The following is a 24,073-nucleotide window of genomic DNA, read 5'->3' on the forward strand; positions in this document are numbered from 1 at the left end:
ATGCTAAGTCATTTCCAATGTTATTAGGGAATCTAAGTGAAAAAAAAACAACCTAAGAGCTCTCTGTGTGTGTGTGTGTGTGTGTGTGTGAGTGTGTGTGTTTCTGCAAATTGAATCCAGAGTCTCTCCACTGAGCTACATCTCCAGACTTATTTTTATTTTTCATTTTGAGAGAGGGTCTTGCTATATCACTAAGTTGCCCAGCTGGGTTCTAATCTGCAATTTTTCTCCCTCAGGCTCCTAGTGTACTGGTATTATAGGCATGTGCCACCACACGTGGCTGCTTCTTATTTCTTTTATATGGATTTTTAAAAACAAACATAAAAACCTACAAGGTTGAGACATTAGATTTTATTAAGAAATCAAGGAAAAAATGAACAAAATTTCCGGCAAAGCAAAACTTTAAGAGAAATAAGTTGATAATTTTGAGTATTTATTATATATGAAGCCTTACTTAAATAACTTTATATGAATGGATTTTTGGTCCTAATAACAAACTTTTGAGTTAATTTCTAGTATTATCCTCATTTTAAAAATGTGATACAGGAGCTCTCGCCATGCACTAAACTAAAATCAAAGTGGATTAAAGATTTAAATATTAAAATAGAAACTCTGAACCAGTTGGAACAGAGGTTAGATAGAACTCTTGAAGACATCGGTGTAGGAAAAGATTTTATGAACAAAACCTCAGTTGCCCGTGAACTAGCACAAACAATCAACAAGTGGGATCTCTTCTTATTAAAAAGCTTCTGCACAGCAAGAGAAACCACCAGCAGTGTGAAGAGACAACCCACAATGTGGGAAAAAATCTTCACCTGCTCTTCCTCAGACAAAGGTCTACTATCTCGAATCTATAAAGAACTTAAAAAGCTCAGACCTCCCAAATTTAAAGGCCCAATTCGAACATGGGCATCTGAAATGAACAGATATTTCTCAGACAAAGAAGTACAAATAGCAAATAAACATATGAAAAAATGTTCAACATCACTGGTCATTCGAGAGATGCAAATGAAAACAAAGCCAAGATTCCACCTCACTCCAGAAAGAATGGCTGCTATCATGAAATCAACCAATAAGATATGCTGGCGGGGCTGTGGGGAAAGAGGAACCCTGCTCCACTGCTGGTGGGAGTGTAGACTGGTGCAAGCACTGTGGAAATCAGTATGGAGATACCTCAAAGAACTAGGACTGGAAATCTCATTTGACCCAGCTATTCCCCTGCTGGGGATCTTCCCCAAAGAATTAAAAGAATCATACCACAGTGATATATGTGCACCCATGTTCATAGCACCACAATTTGTAGTAGCTAAAACTTGGAAGCAGCCCAAATGCCCATCAACTGGAGACTGGATAAAGGAAATGTGTTTTTTAAAAAAAAATATATAAAATGGAATACTACTCAGCCATAAAAAATGAGAAATTTGACATTTATAGCTAAATGGATGCACATTGAGGCCATACTTTTAAGTAAAATAAATAGGACACACATGTGTAAAAACTGAAAGTGTGAATAAGGACTAAAAGGTATAATAGATAATGTGAAATAGGAAGAAAAGGGGCAAAGGGAAAGGGGAAGTGGGAAGGGTAGGGGAAAGGAAAGAAGGGAATGGAATTAGTATGAGAAAATGAATAAATGGAAACAAAGTCTTTGTAAATAGGGAGGGATGGAGGGGTTGAAGGAAGGGTAGGGAAAGGGGGAAAAACAAGAACCAAGGGAGATTATGTAAAGGTGCAAATTTCCAATGATGAATGTCATTGTATTGTATACCTAAAATGTACCAATAAAATAATATTGAAAAAAGAATCTCAGAGAATATTTCAACAGAATATCTTGGATTATTTAAAAAAATGTGGTACAGGAGTCTCAAGGAAGTTAAATGACTTGTTTCCAGAACTCCAACTACTAAGATGTGGTGATGGGATTTGAATACTGACCAATTTCAGAGTTTGGACACCGTGTTCCTGTCTTTCCCACGCTAAGAATCATGGAGCTGTAGCAACATGCCTTTCATAGGTTGTGACAGAGAGAGTCATGAATAACACTATGGACTTAGGAGGATTGAAATTCAATTGTATTCTTATCATCCATTCACTTTCATCAACCTTTAATATCCATCTGTATAAAATCAAGGACGTATGGTACATGTTTTCTAAAGTTCCTTCCTGCCCTAAACGTCGTTTTGTATAATAGAAATCCTAATGATGATAGCTCTGAGAACAAGCACCATTCCCATTTACTGATTTCTATTAGAACAAGGCACTGTACTAGGTAGTTTTTCACATTTATGTTTAACCTAAAAGTTAGGCTGTTTCTTAAATATGATTATGACCTCTTTTTCAGAGGAGGAAATTAAGGCTTAAAAAATATAAGTAATTTTTTTAAGGTTAGAGAACTTCCTGATAGTTGAGATGAAACATATGTACCTCTCTGTTCTCATTCTAACAAGCTATTCTATCTCTCATGTGGACTTATATATCGTATTGCTTTTCACTTTCTTCACAAATGTTAACTGAATCATGGAATGTCTATATGAGAAAATCAGTCTTTTAAAAAAATTGTTCTTCCTTGTAATGAATACATATTGCTCCTTAAATTGAGTATATGCTATGGCTTTTCCTAATCATATACCATCCAGGGGAGTAAGCTATAACTGGTTATGTAAGTTAACTATAATAGATAAATTTTGAAGACTGAAAATTCTCTTCCTCTTCTTTGAAATTTGTTCTGAGATTTAAATAAATCCAAACAAACTTCTAAATTACCTAGGCTTGCTGTTGACCTTCATATATCCTAGTTCATAAGAGAATGCACAATTTCACATTTACATATTGTGTGAGACTGTAAATTATAATTCTTATAGTATTGTATATACTTATTGAATATATAATTCCTGAAAGAATAGACACAAAAGCAGAGAAATTGAGGTATGTTTAGAATATTTCATTCTCATATTAGACTTCAGTGGCAGAATTAGTAATTGCCAAGAAGTTTTGGAATCAGGTTTTAAAACTGTTTTTTCTGGCCTTAATGTCTGGCCTCTGATTCACCCTGAATTCTAGATCTTGTGTTTTACCAGTTTGGGAGTTTTCTTGGGCACCCAATCCCTCACACTGGTGGCAGATTCACACATGTTATTTCTCTAATGTTACTTTTTCGTGCCCCATTTACTATCAGACAAAAAGTGGTCAATGAAGCTTTGTGAATTGACTAGTTTGAACTTTTCTCGGTTTGGAAATAATGGCATGGAAATTATTTTTTAGAAAGGAAGAGCATAATCCTTGAGACTTTCTCAGTGGTGATTTGTGTTGGTCATTTTAGAATGTTCTCATTTGCCTTATGAAAGAAAGATTCTCAAAACTAGTAGTGGAGCCAAGTCCGGTTTTCATCCTCCCACTGCCCAGTCCCAGCTGCATTGGACAGGAGTCCCGATCCCCTGGTGCCATGGCCAAGTACAATATTTGACAGGTTGCACTTCATTAAACTCAAAAGACTGACTGGATCATGCTTCCATAGATTAAAATAACAGAGTTCAACCCCTCACATCACATATTTAAGTGGAGGCAGAATTGGATTATCTGTTATGAAAGAGCATTTAGGGGTAGAAACAATTTAGGAGTTAGAAGACTTGGAAATAGAGAACCACAAGGACCAATATTAAGGCCAATTTTTTTTCCACTTTATATGTTAATGACCTGGAAGAAAGAACGTGCTGCAAAGTAGCAAGAATTGCTGAGAGGGCAGAAGAGAGGTGAGAGATGTCAAAGATAGGAAGCAAATAACAATATATGGGGAGGTAATGTGGTGCACAATGGGCTACCCATCAAGGCTCTGCTTTAGCAGTTGAATGTGAAGGACTGTGAGGTAATGAGGTCAGAGACCAAAACAAAGGAAGTTAATAAAAAGCTTAATAGAGGCATGCTGCATCACACCAGAGAGTGGGAATGGGAGAGGGTTGACCTGGAATAGCTGGGGTGGGTATGCATTAAAACTTAGGATGCATGATCAAAATAAAATGAACAGGCTGTGGGAATGGTATCGGGAGGGTTGTAGATGTAAAGCAGTAAGTGACACGGCTAATTCATCAGCATGTGAATGGTGGGCTTAAACAGAGGCTGGGCAAGGGAAGCCAGCTGCTCCAGGGTAAAATTAATTGAAAATGCACTATTCACAATAACTTCTGTGTTCAGCCATTCTTGAATCCATAGAAAAGAAGACAAATCACCTGCCATGTACGTTGGAGGACAGAGATCTTGTTTGAATTTCTTTTCCTAATTACTGAAGATTGGGAAGTGACAGTTCAATGAGAAGACTTTCTTACATTCTGAACAGAGGGACAAAGGGCTGAACGCTATGCTTCTCAAACTTGAATGTGTTTATGAAACCTCTGAGACTCATATTAACCTGCAGATTTTCACTGAGTTCCGGGCTTACTAGGGGTTTGCTGAGACCTTGCCGTTCAAATATCTCCCAGGTGACCTTAGTGTCACTGGACCAAGAACCACATTTTGAATAGCAAAGTTTGTATTTCCTTACATTTTTCAAAATTTCTAAATCCTTATTTTTCCTTACCAGCCAGGAATATCTGAATAAAAAACCTAAGTTATCTACTACCTGAGAAGCGCTAAAATATACTTTTTGCTTTTCTCTCCTCTTGAGTCTATTTAGGGTTTGTAGAATTATAGTACATACATGCAGGTGATGATTCAATAAATGTAAGGTTTGTTTTCGTTTTTGTTTTTTGGTATCGGGGATCAAACTCAGGTCCTTGGACTTTCTCAGCAGGCAGCGAAACCACTGAGCTAAATCCCCGGCCAAAGGTATGTTTTTCTACAAAATTACTAAATAATATATGGGTTTCAATTGTCAACTACTGAAAAACAATCACATTGTAAGGTAATTTCTTATATATACCACAGCCTACTCTCTTTCGGTGTAATTTCTTAAATGAACTCTATGTCTTTGCATAATTAGGCAGTTATGTAAATAAAAGTTGAGTAACAAGAATATGAAAAGAGCGAAGAGTATTGATTTTTCAATTTTCTAATTTCAAAATTGTCCATATCTTGTCTTTTAAATGGTGGTGAAGTATTTCACAGTGAGCTGACTTGCAAATTGTATAACTGGAATGGAATAGTGTTCATGAAATGCTAAGAAGCTCAATCAGGAAGAGCAAATGTTAATGGCCAATTTCTTTCCTAACCCTTTTATACAATTCTCACCCCAGCTTTAGAAAGACATAATTATGATATGTTTTCTTAGTGAATTCTCACAAAAGCCATACAAGACCCTCAGAAATGACTTGTCCAAGTTAATAATTGTTAAATGTACATTAATGTTAGCAGTGAGAACCACTATATTGTAATGCTGATAAAGGAAAGGAAATTTATTTTAAGGAAAGGAAATTTTCCTTTATGCCTTGTAACAATAAATAATGAAAGAGAAGGAATTACCAGACTCTAAGTTCCATTCCATGCAAAGAATTTCCCAGTTAATGCATGTGAGATCATGTATTTTAAATAGATTCATTTCTCACAATTTTAGAATTGGGTTTCATAACTTGCTAACAACTTTATGACCAAGAAGTAATTGGTCCAAGTGGATAAATATCTTCCCTCCCTACCACCCACATGCACCCAAGTCAAATCACATATGAACAATAGAATCAAAAAATTAGAGTCACAAATTCATTATTTGACAATAAAATAGAACACGATTTTGGTATTACTAATAAGGAATTATTATCTAGCATAAAATTGCAAGTAGTGATATTTTTCAAAATGATGCACCAATTCATTTTTCCTATAGAGTTTAGAGTATCTTGCCTTTTACAAAAGCCAGATTATTCCTTGGTGAACAGCGGAAGGTGGTTTGGCTTATAGATTTCATTGTAGGAGTATTCAATTTTTCATATGTAGATAACAATTGAACTTGAATTTGTTCAGACATTGCTATGCTGTACCAGAAACAATTGGACTTCAATAAATAATCATATAATCCTTCACAGCGATTTACTTGGATCACATATGTGAATGGAATCTTGGGCCAAGGGATGCCTTGTCCAATTTTTCTTTGCCTAAAGCACTTATACTAAATTCCATGAGCAACAAATAATAAAGAAACAGCATGCAGAAGAGCCCTCTGTACCCATTTTATTTTTGTGTGATCACAAACATGACAATATAGTGGAAGACATAGATGTATATCTCTTCAAATAGCCTCTGCTATCATTAAAATAACCGCTGTCACACCAGAAAAAGATGTGCTTTGATAAAATAGAAGACTGTAAGTTAAGAGAGGGAAAAGCAAATTATGACAAGTCTATTTCACCATTTTCTTTAAATTTCAGGCTAATTAGTAAATAATTGCTAAATACCTATTAGTTGAAAATCACTCCAATCAATACCTAGTAATAGCTAATAAAACCCTATATTTATTCAAAACATTCTGTGTATCAGGTATGGCTAGAAATATTCTATATATTTTACTCAATAATACAGTAAATAATTTAAGCATCCACAGCATAAATTTTCTAACTTGTTAATATCAGACAGCAAGAATATACAAAAAATATTTTAGAGTCAGTCAATATAGGTTTGTAATCAGTTCAGCTTCTGATTACATCCTGTAGGTTTTTACCACAGTGCTTACAGTGAGGCGTGCCCCTCTGTAGCCTTGCCCTTTCATAGTCCTACCCACATTAACACTGGGGTTGGTCATGTGACTTGCTTGACCAGGTGTTAACAGACTGACACAAGGAGAATCTTAAAAAGTGTTTGTGCATTGGTACATGCCTTCTCTTTTGCTGAATTTAAAACTCAGTGATTTTGTGACAACACTAAGTCAGCCTGTGAGAAACCAGTGACTTAGTCAATAGTCCTAGCCAACTGCTAGATCACAACTGAGGCCACCTCAGAACATACAGCCCCATCAGATGACATCCATGTAATTAAGCAGAGAGAGAGGTCACATGAAGATCCCAGACCGAAGTGGTTATCTATACCATCCTTCAGGAGGAAAATGGTGCTTTAAATCACTTTCATGGTGGTTAGTTAAGCAAAGATAATTGATTTTTCTAGTTTAAGTTACTTCAACCTTACTGGTCTCAAATTACCTATGTTTACAATGGAAAGTTTATTTTGAACAGTTGTTTCAGTTATTTTGTAAACAATACCTGTTTCTGACTCACTTTCTTGTTTCTGAGACAATATCATGTACTCACAATTTAAAGGAGGAGAAGTTTATTTTGACTCACAGTTACAGTTCATAGGCAGTGAGCCCCAACATAGAAATTGTATCATGGCAGGGCCTGCCAGGGAAGAAAACTTCTCCCATCATGGTGGCTAGGAAGCAGGCAAGTGAAGTGAAAAGTCAAAGAGGAAGACATAGTCTTCTAGGTCATGACCCAAGTGACCTGCCTCTTTTGATCAGAAGCCATCTCCTAAGAGCAAAGCAGCTGTATGGTCCCAGTGATTCAACCACCTTCTCAAAGCCCTGTCTATGAGTGCATGAGCCCCTCAGGGAGCATTCTGGATCTCAACCATAGCAAAGTGTAAATCAATCAATCACTGTGCTTGGCACATGTTATGAATCACTAAAATGGAGTTCCCATATTCTGTTGTGGCCACTGAATGATAGAAGAACTTCTCTTTGACTATATATATTTTTTTTTCAAAAATGAAAAGAAGGTATTTACCCTGTGACTATTGATAAAAATTGCCTGGTTATAACCTGATTCTCCGTTGGTGGTGAGGGAGAAGTGGCAGGCAGCACAGGAAAGTGGTTGCAATTACCTTGGGTGTCTAGGGGATTGTTTGCTCCAAGATTAATAGCTGCAGAAAGTGTGCCAGCTCTAGCATTCTAAATAAGTGAACTAAAAGAAATTGGTAGTCTTCAAGGCTTGTAAAGGACTGTTAGTCCAGGTAGTCATGAAAGAAAAAAAAAAAGTAAGTGAATTAGAAAAATCACTGTCATAGGCAGCTTAAATGTATAAGTACAGGAGCGTAAGTGCAAAGGTTATTCATTCTTTAACAACTACTGACACTATGACAGAAACTTCTGGTGGAACTGCGCTGCCCAACTTACTGTTCCCTTATCTCTTCCCCCTTTACGGTACTTCCTGGGCTGTACGTAGTGGTGCCTGTTTTGCATTTTCAGTCAGACACTCAGTATCTTAGAATGGCTATGTATACCTCTGTCCATTTCAGACACTTGACTGAGAAAAGTAAAAGGCTGCCAGGTCTCCTAGTATTTGTATTGGAATAGAAATGCAAATAAACATTGAGTGTTACTTTTGATTATTTCTAATGAGCGAGACATCCATAAAAATAAGTGATTGTTGTGACACACTGTAAGGAAAAGACTCAAATTTGGACATGCAACATAGAAAAGGAATACCTAGATCAGCAGGTAAGTCTGGAGAAATAATTCAGGAAAAAGAGAAGCTTACAGCACAAAGACAAGCAAAACAGTCTGTTCAAAGAAAGAGGAAAGTGTTGTACTAGGCAGAAGGTAATATTCGAGCCCAGAAATAGGCTGGTGAGTATGGGCAAGTAGGAGAAAGTGAGTATTACTAAAGCCTGAGGACAAGTGGCCCATTATAGGAAAGAAGCAAAACAGAATATAGAGAAAAGGATATGGAGGGTTTCAAGTGAAATGCAAAGTTCAATTCACAAATTAGGTAGTGTGTGGCATGGTCCCTAAGAGCTGTGAATGATCTGGCTGGCATAGAGAAGATGGGAATAGAGAATTATGTGTTTATTCCTTTTTTTGGTACTGGGGATCAAACTCAGGACCTCATGTTTGCCAGGCAGGTGCTGTGCTCTGAGCTAAATCCCCGACCCAGTTATGTATTTATTGCCTTCCTTCCTTTATAAGGCTTCAAGTTATTGACCTCCTCTGATTACTTTTCCTCTTTTTTTTCTGGTAGATATTTTTCACAAAAAAATTTCTATCCCACGAGGTTCCAGGTTTGTATCAATCTCAACCTTTTTTGTTTTAAATTTCTTTAATTTCTTTAGAGCAGTGACAGAATGACAGTCCATTATCCAAACACTTCCTCCTATTTTTCATTTCTCTCCTCTCTTCTTCCAATCTCACTCCCTAATATTTCCATAACACTTCTACAATCCAGCCCATTCTCTTAAATCAGGCTTTTATACTCAGTTCCAGCCAAAAACATCTATTATTGATCTACAAGTTTAACTCAAATATTACTTTTTAATTAGAAAGAAATATTGATTCTTGACATTTTACTAGTGATCTTGGAAGTGTTTGATGACAATCAAGTACTTGCTCTAAGTGAGCCCTACTTTTAATAAATAACTTCTAAACTGGGCATGTTGGTGAATGCCTGTTATCCCAGCTCTCAAGAAGCTGAGGTAGAAGGATTACCATGAGTTTGAGGCCAGCTTCAGTGAGTTCAAATACAGACTGAATTACTGAGTGAGACCTTGTTGCAAAAATAATAATAATAATAATAATAATAATAATAATAATGATAATAATCTCTAGTTTTCAATTTTATTTTTGGTGAACCTGGAACCAATTTTATTAAGTGCCCTCAAGTTTCTAGGTATCAGTTGGATAGTTGGAAAGTGCCTATCTCAGAGGTCCAAGTCTTGGCACCATAACACTATTTCTGATTTTTAGCTTTGTACAGTCTCATCTCCAAGCTCCTAGTTTCTGGAGATACCAACTTCTTATCTTTATTTCCTGTAACATGGTGAAGGAGGACCAATGGGGTAGATACAGCTGCCTACCAGTTACTATTTATAATACCGTTTTTTCTCATTTTTTTCAATTTTCAACTCATTAACAAATCTCTTAAATTATCTCTGTCAAAATAGTTCACGTATACTCTGTTTTCCATTCTGGACTCTGACACACTAATTTTATCTAAGCCTATGGATTTCTCTTAATAAACTGTCATAGCCAGGACCATACATTCTCTCGAATTTGAAATTCAAAAAAACAGAGACAGAAAGCTTGCAGCTTCATTGGAACTCCTTCAAGTTGCAGTAATGACTCACATGAGAGCCTCTGGATGCTTGATCTGATCCTTCACAGATTGCTAGGTGCAGTCACTGTTCTAATGCTTTATTTATATTCACTCCTTTCAACTTTAAAGTAACTATGGATGATATCAATGCCATTCTAATTTTAAAGATGAAGAAACTTAGGCACAACTAATTCAAGCAACATGCCTTAGGTTACCCACCAGAGAACTGATTCTACAAATCTGAATCTATACAGATTGGCTCCTAAGCTCATTTAAATCAGAAGCTAGCAAGTTCTTTCTGTAAAGGTCCCTGTCATAAACATTTTCTGCTTGTGGGCCCCAGCATCTCTATTACAACTATTCAACTGTACTTATGGTGAAAAATTAGCTATGGACAAAATAATTTTTTAAAGTTCCAGTAACACTTTATCAAACAGGTGGTAGGTTGAATTTCTTAATATCATAGTTCCCTGACCCTGATCTAAATTATTATGTGATATTTATCAACAGAAATGTACAAAATGTCACTTTACATAATGACATATTGTACTAGCAGGCTACTAGATTCAAATTTAAACCTTTTAATGAGTATTTTTTGTCAGAATTGTTTTGTATCTTCCAGAAATTCTTTTCTCTGAGAACGTATATTTCCAGGTATATTCTAGGTACATTTGCTAGTATTTTGCATCCTAAGAATCTCTGTTTTGTTGAACTCATCCACAGGGGATAGTTTCATAAATTATCTATTTGTGTCATAACTTTCTGACAGTTACAGACATTTAAGAGGTATCTGTAAGCTTATTACAGTATGGACTTATTCCATACTATATCTAATTTTATATGCCTAAAATTGTTTTACTCCAAAGCCATTTGAATCATTAACTATTTTGCTGTGAAATTCATCACCTATATTTCAGCATGCTCTATGCCTGCCATCACTCTTCATAACATTGGGGGATCCCCTTGGGAGGCAAAGGGAAAAGATATCAATATTCTCTTTGTAAATAGTGTCAATATTTTCTCTAATTCCCCTCTTTCTTTTTGATGAACTTTGAGAGCTGTGCTTTTCTTGTTGTTGTTTATTTCTATGATTAAGAAACTGTCATACAGCAAGGCAAGAACCTACCTTTCTTCTTTTTCTAAAATAAGTCCATTCCACAGTTAATCTTCGAAACTATGTATCTGTGATTCCAAACAAGCTAGTTCTTCTCTGTCTATAGTTTTTGGTGGTGTGACTGAAGGGAAGATTTGAGGGGTGCAATTTTGGACAATCTGCTGTCATTCATTACTGTATAATAGGTGGCAGTTGGAGATTTCATATTACCAATTCTATTTTTGCATCCTAATCATGCTAGATATTTAGTCTTCAAAAGGCTGACACAACACCCATCACTAGGACTTTCCCATCTGGATTATATAAGAATGAAGACATCTTTGCTAATAAATTTACTCTGACAGCTGCTAAAAAATTTACCAAGCTTGACAACAGACTCTGAAAGCAAAAGAGAAAATAGAAACTTTGGTTGATTATTTACCCAAAACATTTATCTTTTGGGGAAGTAAAAAAAAAAGAGAGAGAAAAGTACATTTAAGCATATATATAAGAAGGCGTTAAAATACTATTTTGACTGTCACTTTGTGGTCTGCCTTGGAAAGTCTGTTTTTCGCAGGCATCCCATTTTTCATGAGAAGATTAAATGGCTTGAAAAAGTACATGCCAAATCTGGAATACAAAGTCAATCCCTCCTAGCTCTCTTTAGGGGAGAATGAGTTTTCCCATGGAGACAAAGGTGAAGCAACCCCTTGGGCAGTGATGTTTATGGTCAATCTGGTGAAGGTCATGCCACCAGCAAAAGTGAAATTCTAAGCAGCTCTTCTTGTGTTGCAAACAGAGTAGCGCTCACAGTTACCTAGACAGATGTGAATCCATCCCCCTTGTCCTCTTAATGCTTCCCTGTTGCTAATGGTGTTCTGCAGATAACTGGGAAGGAAAATAAATGGCTAGACTAGTCGCTGCCTGGAGCTGCCACAAGTGGAAAGCCTGCTGGGTATCAGTTGTTTGGTGGCTTTCAAGGTAGAGCGGGGCATTGATTTGTTTAAATGCTGCAAGTGTATTAGTGTTTCTTATCTCCTCCCAAGCCTTCCGCCTCATCTCATTCAGAAAATAACCTACCTTATTACAGAGCACATGTGCTATCCAGTGCCTTGAAATATGATGTACTGAACTGTATTGGTTTTTTTAAACTGATCTATGCTTCAGAATTACTTTTGAACTGATTTTTTGGAATCCTTCACTATAAGGGAAGGAGATGAAGATTTGGTAAGAAAGTACAGAGTATATAGACAGGCATACTGGCTAACTTTGTGATATTGGGAATAACTTTCCCAAACTGGCAGCCTGGGAAAGTCATCCTCTTTCCCACTACTTCCTACCCTTCCTCCTCCTCTATTGCTCTCCATAATGACATCTCATCTGTGAATCTTGTACCCCATCTCTTACAACATAAATCATTCATGATAAAATACTCCAGAACCACAAATGGAAAATAGCTTAAGAGACTACTGTAGAACTTACGGGACAGTGAGGAGCATGAATGCAAGATGCTTTTCAGTATCGGGGCTGCTGCCACCAGGGAAATTTTCTTCTGATCCAGACTAAAATAGGAATTCGTGTGTATCTTCTCTTCACAGGATCTTAGTGAGAGGCAAATACTTGCCTTTATACATTCTTCACCTCTTCTTCACCACCAATCTTTTTCTCTATCTTCAACTTTTTTGGGTTTACCTTTATTTCTCTTAGTACAACAGAAAAAAAAAGACAGCAAAAAATGAAATCCAGTGGGTACAATTTTTGTTAGCACCAAAATCAGAATGGCAAAGATCTACATTTATTCAAAAGTATGCATGTACATTTTATAAGTAAAAGTACCTTGTGTTTAATATATTTATTTATAAATATAGAAAAATCAAACATTTTTTGTTTCCCAAACTTTGTAATTTAAGTCCTCATTTTATAAGAAGACCATCTTGTTACTACCAGATACATAGTTCAATATAATGGTTTATCCATCAATTTGGATTTAACCTAAACAAACACAAGGCTTTCCTTTCTCCTGCTTCTCTTTAGTATAATCCCTCAGTTCCCAGAATGCTCATGTGAAATAGTGGCATTAGGGCTAGGTGTGAGATTTTTTGATCTTGATGCTCGGTCTTCAACAATCTGCTTCTAACTCCCCTGGTATCTGCAGAGATGGCTAGGAATTCCCCACAGGGTCCTCAAAGCCAGGTCTGATCTGGACACACAAGGTGCTCATCAGGATGGTAAGACTCTTTGGGTCCTCAACTTCTCCCTCCAGCAAGCTGGTTTCTGCCTTGGAGCATGGGAAAATCTTACCATTCTCCATCTGCCAAACAAAGTCTTTGGAACTTTGAAAGATTACTTACACACCTAATGTACTCTTCTCCCAGATTCTATGCTGGAAAAAAGCTTCATTTCATTGCTGGGGCAATAACTCTTGGAAAACAAAAAATCCCATCTAGTAGATATTCATCTATATTTCTTTTAAGTTCAGTCTCAGGATCACAAAATTTCTATGATTTATGGATTCTCAAAATCATACTGAATTTTGAAACTCTAAAAATCCACCCAATTATTTATTTCTCTTTCCTTTTCTTTTTTTCTTTGGTGGTGGTCTTCATTGTTTTATTTTTTTTATTACCCCCCCCAAAAGCAAAATTCTATAACAGTAAGAGAATAGCAAAAGTGAATACATTAGGTGTCATTATCTTCAAAGTAGTTACTTAGAAGGTAAGACATAGACAGAAACGGTTCTTTCTTACAGAGTGCTCTTTGGTTTTCTTTTAGAACAATCTTACTCTTCTCTGATATATGATCCAGTGAGAAAGTCCCCAAATAAGGAGAGAACTATAACTAACTTCTTGATATTTCCCATGTATTGACTCCCTGGCCCCGTTATGCTGGTGGCTGACTTCACAGCAAGTCCTTACTTTAAGGGGGTCAAGGTAACACAGTTCTGTGTCAACTACGGAAGACTTGATGAGAAATACAAAGCAAAAAATTTTTTTAAAATGAAATTGTAATGTACACAGTCCAAAAGGAAAGCATGAAAGATAAAGCACAAAGTGATTCTGATAAGACAAACTTTCAATTTTACCTCAGAATGAAATACAAAAATGTGTACCATTGATATACTAGGTACAATTAGCTAAGTGCCCTCATTTAAGAGTTGTCTTCCAGTAGATGAGAAGGGATTAGGAAACAGATACTTAAAAATTAGCCATTTTCTAAGAAGCTCCCAATATTTGAAGGACTGATCTTTATACTGGGTTTCTGTCTATTTTCCTGTCATTCTGAATATGTTTCAGCAAAGTATTTGCTTTCTCATCAAATGTACAACTGTCATTTAACACCAACATTTACTAATTTGTACTGTGGAGCCCTGCATTCAAAACAGTCCTTGCCCTGAAACATTCTGCCTAAATGGGCTTGAATACTACAAGGGCTTGTTCACCTCCCCTCTCTTCATTTTCCAGTTGATAATGCTCTTATTTGATGGTCCTGTGATGAGCATGAATGAGATATCATTCAGTCCAAAAATTCATGCTCAACATCGGTAAGTAGGGAAGTCATTTATGGTGTTCAACTTTCCCCTCTCAAAAGAATAAGAGTTAATTATTTCTGTTGAAACCTTGAATCTAAGTGTTTCACTTTTCATGAAGTATGGCTTTCCACCCTGCTGGGAGGAACATCCAGTGTTGCTATACAGAAAATATAAATTCTATAACCATGGGTAGGACCCAGCTCCATGTGGAGAGGTGCTGCCTGTCAGAGCTGTGCTCTCCTCCCTCCCTGCTGGAGCGGACAGCTGACTCTCACTCCTGAATCCTTTCCCAGAAGTCACAGAAGCAAACAATTTGTATGAAACTAGAGCTACTTATACTACAGCCAGTGCTTCCTGTGTGGCCTAGCACAGTGCCATTCGCCAGGGACTTTACCCAGGGCTTCTCACTGTGGTGATGATGAAAGAAATATCATAGCCCTGAGTAATAGTGGTAAATGAAATATTAAACTTTTATTTTTATTTTTATTTTCTTTTTCTGGTACTGGGAATAAAACTCAGAACCTTGCACTTTCCGGGCATGCTTAGTGCCACTGAGCTAAAACCCCAGCCCAAACGAAATATTAATTGACAACCAAAAATATGATTCAGGGCTGGGAATTTAGCTCAGTGGTTCTGCCTCTTGCCTCGCAAGCACAAGGACCCAAGTTCAATGCCCAGTACCAAATATATATACATATATATATATATATATATATGTATATATGAATCATTATGCAGTGTTTGTACTATTATATTTTATTCATTTTTTTTCAAGATCCAGGAACTTTTCTTATATTTTCTTTTTTTCCAATATGTCACTGACTTTACATTATGCCAGAGGTATAATAATTACCAGTGCATGTTGATTAGCTGCATAGCTTCATAGAGTATCAAATTGTTTTGTGCCTCCATTTATCAAAATAGGAAGCAAAAAAGGATGCCCAAAGAATTTTTCTTCTTTTTTTTTTATTTTTCCATATAAAGAATGACTAGCTCCTACAGAGTAAATTTTTCACAAGGCACAGTGGGCTGTCCCAAAACCCAGGGCATATAGGTCTTTCTTCCAGGATTGAATGTGAAAGTGACTGTAGAATCCATCCTTCACGAGAGCTACAGAACTCCCAAGACAGATTTGAGTCTTGGGGCACTATGGAATAAAGACATTTACACAGATTAATTGCCCTGGCAGTCTAAACAAGTAGAATCTGAAATAAAGAATGTTGCTAAAGTCAGCCTATCTTATTATTTTCTTGCACTTAAAATCCAAATTAATGACTAACACAGGGTTAGTAAGAAAGGTACAGAGAGTTATAATGAGTGGATAAGGAGAATAAGCAATACCTTGAGCTGACTCAATTTGTGGATGATTGATTAAAATTCTTGACAAAAATATATTTCTATAAGTAAAATTGTTACTACATAGTTATATAAAAAACACTGGGCTTTAAATGAAGAAAGACAAAGATTCAAATTCTGGTATGATTACAAACTAATAGAACATTCTAGGAAAGTCTTCCTGAGTTTATTTTCAAAGTTCAGTGTCCACTCTCTCACCTGACATAGCATGTGTTCAACATTTTCCAACTTCTCCTTTTTATATGATTTATCTGTGCTGTATTCTCCAAGGAGTTTATCAATAGATTTATGAAATTATACATAAAATGATGAAATAACCGGCCTTGATTTATAAGCATTGATTATATACAATTTCCAATGATCATTATTGTTGAAAAGCCAATATTGAAAACCAATTACAATAAACTTGGGATGGGAACACTGGGATGTTTTGGAGGGAAAACTACCTAAACTGAACTTTGTGGCAATCCATGGTTTTTGTTTCTTTTGAAATATATATGATAAAGGAAGTTCAAAGAATCGATTGCATAACCGATATAACAATGGTTGATAAATTTTTGTGATAGTGAGCAAACTCCATCTGGCAACAGAGACTGAAAACAAATGGGAGAAAAAGACACACAAGCAGATCTTATCACATGGAAGATCTAGAAAATAAAGGTAAAAAGTATAATCAGTCTGTTTAATCTTTGGAAGCCCCAAAGAATTTGTTCTAAAAAATTTCAGGAGACACAAATAGTAATGTCCACTTATCCTAGGATCCACTCTCTGGGAAGATTGGTCTCTTGTGAACTACTCATCCAGTGTTGGAACCGGGAAAATGTATTTATAAAATCTGATTTTAAGTACCTTCAGTACTTTCACTTTTCCCCACATTTTTGGCAGAATACTGGACATAAATATCTCATCTGAAATGGGCCCACTTTATAAGTCACTGCATTGGGTTACCCTTTTGCAACATAAGCATTCTGAAAGAGAATGAATATTCTTGGTAAGGAAGAAAGACTGAAGAGAGAATGAGACAATTAGAGAGAAAAAGAGAGAGAAGAGAAAGGAGGTAAGAAAAAAGAAAAGAAAATATGAACTAAACAGGAAGTAAACAGAGATAGTTTTCTAGAGAAAACAAGAAAATAAATCTGGTTTCTGTCATATCTCCACTTCCCAATCCAAGTCTTCCTAAATTCTTCCCCCAATGTTTCTATCTTGGGTTACTTCATTATACTTTGCACCTTTATATTGCATTGTTTATTTTCTTTATTTTACTCAGAATAGGACTTTGTGAATTGAAATCAAGAGGCCATTAACTGAGATAGTAATGGTGGTACTGTGTAGACTGGGTGAAATAGAGTCAGACAAGGAAAACCAACTGGAAGATGTTTGTGAAGGATGAAATGGAGGAATCAGCAAAGCCCTTGATCAAGGAAAAAGGGCCCAGTGAAGAAATATTAAGGAAAATATAACGTGAATAAGTGGGTGATAATGGATGAAATTGGAGAAAAACTAAAAATTTACCATGGCAATTAAGGCCATGTTAAGTATATATTACATGAAATACCATAAAGCTGAAAGGATCAATGAAGAAATATTGACTGTCTCATTCATCACTATTTACCTATCTACAAAAAAATGCCTAATGAGTTCTCTTTGCTGAATAAATATTTTTGAATATTGAAAGTGTGCTTACCATAGGGGCATGATGGACTGGAAAAGAGTTAATTTACTTACTACTCATTTTCTGTTTGAGTAATTGGTGCTAGAAAAATATAAATCCAATGAAACATGGTAAATTCTAATAGAAACTCATAGTCCCAAAAAGATAGAGTCATAGCTGAGAGTGCAGATGTAAGGTGTTTTTGTTTTTGATTTTTGATACAGGAGTAGCTTTCAGATTTTCAGAATGAAGGGTTTTGGCAAAGGAGTACTAGTTTATCTTTAGGGAAATTTTTGTTTACTATTTTATTACCTTGTTTGAAGCATCAGAACACTGTTGGGAGCACTGGTTGTTTTGTAATCTCATATGCAGTGCTTAGGGTTTTGGGGTGAGTGGCTTCTCTCTTTCTAGTATCCATGTTTGATAGTCACCCCTTATTGATGTTCATCTCCCACATCTGGAGACCTGGGGATAGTATTTCTGACACTGTCCAGGTGCTCCTCTCAGAGGTGTCGCTAGATTTGCGGGAGATCCAAAACACGAAATAAGATGCTGAGAGAAAAGCTTGGTGCGTTCAGTCCCAGGAGGCTGTGTGTCATGGAAAGTGTGTGACATATGTGAGCAGAGCCAGGCTATCAGTAGGGATACCATGCTGAATGGTAAGAATAAAGAGAAAAGTAAGAAATGAAAGAGGAGAATACACTGAAAAGGAATCTGATCATGGTAGTATCATGACTAGAGAAGAACAAGTTGAAAAGGACCATTCAGACCAAAGGATTTCAATGCTAAAATCATACATGAGCTCAACATGAGCTCTATACCTCCTTAGTTATATGTATACAGTTGTAATGGAGTCTATGACCAAATAGGTGATGTGTATCCTTAGAAACCCCTCAAGCTACTCTAGAGATATATCTATACTCATACATCAATAATTATTCATTGAATGCATATGTAAGACATTGGGAACTGTGGGAGAATTAATTATGAATCTAACAGGAGCTCTGTCTTCAAAGTAAAAATTAGCAGAGTTTATGAGAGAGACACACTTAAATTAGTTTTTAACTTCCAGTACACACTTCTACATGTGGGAAGATTTTACCTAAAGTAAGCTCATTTCTAAAGCATAGTAAAGTCTCTGTTTTATGATTACTAGGGAAATTTCCACTTAGAATGAATGAAGGCCCCAAGCCTATAGCTATGCGCAAGAAAGAGGAAAGGAAAGAATGGATAGGAAGTCAAAAACAGTGGGGTAGAAATTTAAAACCCTATTAAAAATTGTAAGAAAAGCACGGGAAGCAATTACTTTGCATGCTTCCCTGCTGATTCACAGGAGACTCACGATTAGTGTTGGCCAGAGCAGAGGTCGGCTACAGGCTCTGCCAGGCCCCTTCCTGGGTATGGCCTGGAGTTAGAAGCTATGGAAGAATTGTCTGCACCATGGATGGAGTCCACACGGTTGCTGTCCTTTTGCTGCTAATGTCTTCTAGCTCCCACAGGGCTCGGGCTGCTTTGCCTGTAAAGCTGAGCTGCTGGCAGGAGGCAGATTGCTCTCCACAGTGGAGACCAAATACGGTCTTAGCTGTTGTGACAGCAACTCCAGCAACAGCTGCATCAGAAAAGGCTCCACCCTCAGTCTTTTAAGGATAGGCTAGTGACTAATGTGCCCCCTTAAAGCCAAAGAAATTCCAAGCCCTCTGCTCTGCAGAAAAGATTAAGTCAGTGGGGAATCCAAATAATGAGAACCCCGAGTAACCATTTGGAAAATCAGAGGAAACTAAAAGAAAAACTTAATATAACATCGTTTTAAAAGAAAAAGAAAACTACAGAGGCTTAATAAATGTCTGTAACCTCTTACTGTATTGTACAGCCTTGAAGTGATAAGTAAATGGAAGAGGGAATGGTACAAAGGAGGAAAAAATATTAGATAGTGCTTGCGACTCTGTAGTGCTTGCCAACTTAGATTACAGTGCTGAAGAGCTTGGTAAAGGGGCTGGATTGATTTGGGGACTCCCTGGAATGTGCAGGAACAGGGAGATGAAGAAAGACTACCCAAGCTGGGAGGGAAAGCAGTGGGAAAAATTAAATCACTAAGTTTGCTCTTCTGGTTTCAGAATTACCATCAGCAAACACTGCAACAGAGAGTTTAAGGGGAGGGTATACACTCGAGATGCAAATGCAAAATAGATGAGGCTGGACCTGAACATCTAAAGCTGGTGAGTTCTGAAGATCCTTACTCAACTTCTAAGTTGCCGATGCTCACATCTCTGGGGCTCTGGAAACAGAGCCAGCTCCAAATCTTTGTGCCATGTCTTACCCTTGCAAAGTGGGAGAGCACAGAGGAAGGGTCCACCTCTGTATCTGGACTTTCCACTCTCCTGGTGCAGTTACTGTGCTGAAATTTTTAAAATTTGTACTGTAGTTTTTCTTCTTGATTGTTTGGGGGGGGTCTGGCAGATACACTGAAATATCATATGGTAGAATGGGTATCCATTTCTGTTTTACTTCTTTAGTGGAAGCTCAGGATTCTTTGAATGAGACCTAATAAAATATCTTTAAAATCCTCCAAGTCTTTCTCACTTCTCCCTCTTGCTTCTCTCTAGGGACTTGGCTCAAGCAACCCGTGTACAACACGCCAGTGAATGCTGACTTTCACATGGAAAGACTGGGATGAATTGAAGACCTTCCAATGTTAATCAGCTCACTTCAAGGTTATTACCACAACTAACAGTGTCAGCATCTGCAATTTCTCGGTGTATTGTAGAGTGTTGTGGGAAGACAAGATGATTAAAACAGTCTGTTCCTCAGGTGATACAGTGGAAAGTGGACAGGAGGCAGTCAGAAGAGAGTCAACCTGACTCTGCTGCTATAACTAAGGCTGCCTGCTTCTTCATTCCACTCTAGAGTAGAGCCTGTTAGCAGCCCAGGGTGGCACGGTGGGCCTGTTCTATTCTGTGACACCAACCCATGCAGCCAACCAAAACCACAGGCTCTCAGCTCAAGGACGTGCTTGGGTGAAGGTGATCACCTTCTGCCTCTAAACTGTCAATTTAAAGTATTAGGCATTAGAATACTGGGCTTAGCACCAGCATCCGTATAACACACAGGCAGAACCAAAGAAAGCTGAGGCTGAGAGGTAGAGAAACCAAAATCATAGCAGAGGCCAGTGTACAGAGAAATAAATATCGCAGGTCCACAGGAAGAAGAAAATATGCGACAACTATTTAGAGAAAGCAAAACAGAAGGTAAGAAGCAGAGCAAGAGATGTGGGAGTGGAAGCAGAGAAAAGTGACTTATCACGAGTTTTAAATTCTTACAAAGTATTCTGTGACACTTCTCACATTCTTGTCAACACATGTTTGACTTCATCTTATATATATTTTTGTTCTTTGGAACCAAGAGAATATTAATTACAAGTGTCGACTGGCATATAACTCTAGCTCTTCACTCAGCTGTAACCTAATTACCTCAGGATGGGAATATGAATATCTCTCCATCACAGAGCTCAGGAGGACACAGTTGAAGACGTTAATATGCTTGGCACTGCCTGCTCTGTAAAGGGTTGCTGTACCTAAATCTCCAGCCAAACCATTAGTGACAGAAAGTTTGAAGGCATCAGGTCATGAAGAAGGTAGAGGGTCAGGGATCTTTGGGGAAGATAAAATGGTGCTGGATACAATGGGGAAGCAGGGTGGAAAAAAAGTGAATTCAAGATGGTGGTAAGCTCGGAGTGGCACTTTTGGATGCAGTGTGGGTCTAAAGATGGAAAACGAAAACTGGAAATTTGGAGAGTGACTTCAAGATCATGTGAAGGGATTTGAACTTCAAGTTCTTGGTTTTAATATCTTTCAGGAGTATCCAGTCTATAAAAAGGGTGGTAGCTCTGGTGGTGGTATAAAATTTAACACAAGGTTCCACAATCTTTTATAGTCATACCAGTGCAACATCTGCAGTGATTTGCTATAAATTTGCAACTACGTTATTGGGGTTTATATAAATTTATATGGTATTATTTGGTATATTTTAAAATATTATCCCAGCACCTAATCCTTCCCCTCATTTAAGAATCACCACATTTGAAATGCTAGCCTCGGGAGCACTGTATACCTTACCCATTATCAAAATCAAATGCCATTACCCAAGTCAAGGTAACTCATAGATGTGATCTAGTGCAGTGTTTGGCAATAAGGGTTCAGTAAATATTTACTGAATAAATTAATCAATATTCCCTCTTAATTTCCCATGATGATTAACAAGCTTTATTAGTTCTTTTGCTCCAAGTACTCTGATTCTACGTAGAAGGAGGATGAGGGAAAAGAGTAAGTGAATGAGAAGGAAAAGTGACTTTTGTATTTCTTGAAAAATATCAGACAACATTCCAATTATAAAAGCATAATATTATTTGAGTACAATTAGTCTGTCCCTCCATTGTAATGTCCAATATCTTATGATCTGTATCACTGCCCACACCTTACTGATACACTGATACTCATTGGCCCCAAAGAAAGAAATATCATTATTACATCATTTGATGTAAGAAGAATAAAAATGAACTGTTAGAAAATCAACAAAAATCTTTATTCAAGTGATACAAATGACTCTCACTTGTAGAGAAAATGGAGAACTAAACATCTCAAAGCATTAACTTATACATAGGAAAATAAGGCAAAGATAACATATATTTGTAAACAGCGTAGAAAAAAACCACCTAGAACACCAAATTTTCCCACCCCTGGAATCCCTGTGGCTTACTACTGTTTGTTTAAATTAAGTACAGGTGCTAAAAGATGTGAACACATGGTCTTGGTGGTGGTTTAGTTGATAAAGGATTGCTTTCATTATCAACCACCTAGGTTTTTTTCCCCCCCATTAACTTTATTAGTACATTTTAGGTATACAATACAGTTACATTCATCACTGGGATCTTATATCTTTACATGAGTATCTTGGTTCTTATTTTTCCCCATTCCCCAGCCCTCCCTTCACCCCCTCCACCCTTCCCTATTTACAAAGACTTTGTTTCCATTTTTTTCCTTTTCTCATAATTTTTCTTTTCCCTTCTTTTCTTTACCCTACCTTTCCTACTTCCCTTACTCCTTCAGACATTTTCTTCCTATATCATAATATTAATTATACATTTTGATCCTCATATACACTTTTGGTTTTTCACACCTGAGAAAGTATTCGGTATTTACACATGTGTGTCCTGTTTATTTCACTGAAGAGTATGGGCTCAATGTGCATCCACTTAGCTACAAATGTCTCTAGTTTCTTGTTCTTTATCAGCCACCTAGTTCTTATAATGTCTCCCACACTCTCCCCAAAAACCTGCAGAGATAAGTATCCTGTCTTTCCTGGAGTCTCCTTTATTTTTTCTCCATCATGGTAAAAACAAAAGCCTACTTCTGTTAAGTGTTTGAACTTTGTGAGAAAATAAATAAGAAGGGTGAAATAACATTAGTGGAGAAAGTTTAAAATTCACCACGTTCATCCTTGGTGTTTCCAATAGATTTGACTCCTGATTACCTTATAGTAATAGACAGGAGGTTGGGTAGGCTGATACCTCCCAGTACTTTTTCTGGAACTAGGCAGAGATGTTTCCTCCTTGGCATCTCCTTAGCAAAGGCATTCCCTGAAGTAGGTTTCCATGCACACCAGGTGTTTGCACTCACAAGAAATGGGAATGGAATAAATCACTCTCTCTACAGTGACACTAGGATGGACTATTGACACACAGTGAGTAAAATGTTTATACTCTGAGAGGGAGCCCCTCCATGCTCAAAATTACAGGCCCTCAAATCACCACTAAATGTCTCGCCCTAGAAACTTTGCAGAGATAGATAAAAAAACAAGGGAGTGACAACATAGTAAGCAGCAGCAAATAGCTGTATTTATAGCATTGTGTCATAATACAAACATCAATCACATTTTCCAGGGAAACCACTGAAAATCCTAACCATAATATTGTCCTCCATTCGACTGCCAGATTTGCTTATAACTTATTCTTCCAAAAGCCAGAAGCTCAGATCTCAGTGCCATACAAAGTACAACCTGAAGATGAAATTGTAAACATTTTCTAAGGCTCGTTTAACACAGAAAGGGATATTTTCAGGCATCAACCCATTGATTTCAAGGTTGGTCTCTGAGTAGTTCTCAGGTATGATATATAGGATAAGTGGAGGTAAACTCCACCACCTTGATTCCTATTGGCCGTACATTAATTATCCTATTTATTTAAGCATTTAGAAACCATTATAAATTTGGCACACAGCTACTTGGGCATCAAAAGTCTCTAGAGCAGAAACCACCCTTAAGAGAATCTGCTTCTGTTTCACATTTATGGAAACTAATTTGGAACAAAGTCTAATGTTGTTTTTATATTTAGAAATGCAGTCCTTTTCCAACCACAAATCTTTAATCCACTAAACAGGCCATTCACAAATTCA

General features: G+C 37.0%; 1 long non-coding RNA gene across 1 annotated transcript in view; it reads right to left on the minus strand.

Moving 5' to 3' along the window:
* LOC110344812 (uncharacterized) overlaps nucleotides 1–19,225 on the minus strand; it is a 46,832-nt gene extending 27,607 nt beyond the window's left edge. The window contains exons 1-2 of the long non-coding RNA XR_002387656.2: nucleotides 18,970–19,225; nucleotides 12,574–12,793 (exon numbers count right to left, since the gene is read on the minus strand). This is a non-coding gene — a long non-coding RNA (uncharacterized LOC110344812). The remainder of the gene's footprint in view (nucleotides 1–12,573; nucleotides 12,794–18,969) is intronic.
* Between the last annotated feature and the right edge of the window lie 4,848 nt (nucleotides 19,226–24,073).

The sequence above is a fragment of the Heterocephalus glaber genome, unplaced genomic scaffold, assembly GCF_053883595.1.
Source record: "Heterocephalus glaber isolate CG9 unplaced genomic scaffold, H.glaber_assembly_v1.0 deba00001773, whole genome shotgun sequence".
In the NCBI taxonomy this organism is placed as follows: domain Eukaryota; kingdom Metazoa; phylum Chordata; class Mammalia; order Rodentia; family Bathyergidae; genus Heterocephalus; species Heterocephalus glaber.